Below are 2,207 nucleotides of genomic sequence, written 5' to 3'. Positions count from 1 at the left end.
TTATTAAAATAAAAATTGATAAAAATATGCCTAGTTCTATATACCACTTCAATTTACTAGCTAACATAAACAATGCATATATTAAAAATTATAAAGGGATTAAAATATTTTAATTACAAGTGTCATTAGAAATATTGAGTTATTCTCTATGAGGATGATCAACTTGGCCATTCGATAAATTTATAAATTAATTAGTTTTTTCTAAAATGAAATTATCTTAGAAAAGGATAAAATCGACCTTATAAAAAAAACCAAAAAGGAATTTATAAAAAAAGACACTTTAATTTATACCTTATGTGTGCCTAGGTCATCCATGAGTCTGGCAATAAGTGATACAGCTTTCATGACTTTTGGATTATTCAAAATCCAATCAAACATATCTTTTGTTGCAAATTCTCCCAAACCAATTAATATTGTCATTTGAAGTGGGCATGTTGAAGTTGCAATTCCATTAATCTTGTACTCCTCATATGTTGGAACATACTTCTCATCACACCATTTTGCTTCAACTAAATAACCTTGTACAAAATTGAAAAACTACAAGTAGAAAATGTGGAATAATCAATTTTTTAAAAGATTTTTTAGTTATAAATTTATAATCGATCAACTATGTTAAGTGTATACTAAAATCAATAATCACTAAAATTAATTATCAGTATAAAATATACGTTAAAATATAAAATATATATTAAAAATAAATTAAACTACATATATTTTTACATAAATATATATATGATGTACGTGATTCTAGTGCATGAATAATATTTTTAACAATCAATATGCGCATAGACTAACAAAATAATTTGAAACATATACATCTTGATTTTAAATAAATTTAAGTGGGTGGACAAAAAAATCCTTATCAATTATGTTATTTTTATATATACTAATTACTCTTTTACCTATTCTATCTACTCCTTTAATTTATTTAATGTGACTATTAATAGAAAAAAACTAATATTACCTATTTTTAAACTAAATAATTTTTTATCATCAAATAAAATGTTAAAAAAGAAAGAATTATTTTCTACCAGATAAAATAACTAAAAGTAGATGCTATAAAGAAAATCAAAATACTTTATTTCTTATTTTCTATTTGTTGTTGATAAAATTTAGATGGTTTCTCATTTATTTAATGTATATAACTATATATGGCATCTAACATCATCGTCGTCATCTTCCTGAAGAAGGAATTTAACTATTATTGTCTTTATTTGTTGGTATTTATCTATTTAATAAGATGATTATTATGGTACCTAAAAGTGTATACTACTTAAATTAGTTTAAAAACATTAATACATTTTATTATTTTAGAGACAGATTATTTCCTTTGTAACAAGGATAAATTAACTTGTCTTACTGGCATATTTTTTTATATTTAATTATTTAACAAGTATATTAAAAGATTTATTGAAAAGAAGTGATAATTCTAAACAATTATTTAAGAATCAAAATATTCTATTTAAAATTTGTTATAAACCAATTTGAGTGGTTATTTTTAAAGTTTATTTGAATAATTATTTACTATTAGAAAATATAAAATAAAAATAAAAATAAAATTTATTTTAATTAATTATAAAAAAATAAAATAAAATATTAAAAATACAAAATATATTTTACCTATATAGTTATATATATGCATATAGATAAACTAAATTTGTATATATATTATGGATGGATTAGAAGGCTACAGCTTGTTTGACATATTGAAGCACCAAGGTGGAGTTTCCATTCTTTGCAGTCTCCAACTCTATCTCATCACATAGTTTTACAGCCACACTAAATGCCACTTTCATGCACTCTGGAAGAGATTCGATATGACCCATATCCCATCTAAAATAATAATGAAAAAGAATCACATAATAGAATAATTCATCATGATGTTGGAATAGGATAATTGCGATAATTAATAATGTAAAGATAGACAAACATTTGAAGTTATTTTTTAATGGCATCAATTNAATTGGGTCTCTACACTTTTTTTTCCTTTTATTTAGGTCCCTGCACCAAATTTTTTTTTTTTAGTTGGGTCCCTATAAAATTAAGTCAATTACTGTTAAGAGGAACCTAATTGAAAAAATAAATTAGTACAGGAACCCAATTAAAAAAATAATATAGAGATCTAATTGAAAATTTCGCAAAACTATAAGGACCAACTGAGTAATTAAACCTTTTTTATCTATAGAGATATTGATCTTCTTAGTTTA

General features: G+C 22.8%; 1 pseudogene; it reads right to left on the bottom strand.

Moving 5' to 3' along the window:
- Positions 1-2,207, bottom strand: part of LOC107648508 — a 6,675-nt pseudogene that overhangs the window by 823 nt on the left and 3,645 nt on the right.

Source organism: Arachis ipaensis, chromosome B06 (assembly GCF_000816755.2).
Source record: "Arachis ipaensis cultivar K30076 chromosome B06, Araip1.1, whole genome shotgun sequence".
Classification (NCBI taxonomy): domain Eukaryota; kingdom Viridiplantae; phylum Streptophyta; class Magnoliopsida; order Fabales; family Fabaceae; genus Arachis; species Arachis ipaensis.
This window is presented reverse-complemented; position numbering and strand designations above follow the sequence as displayed.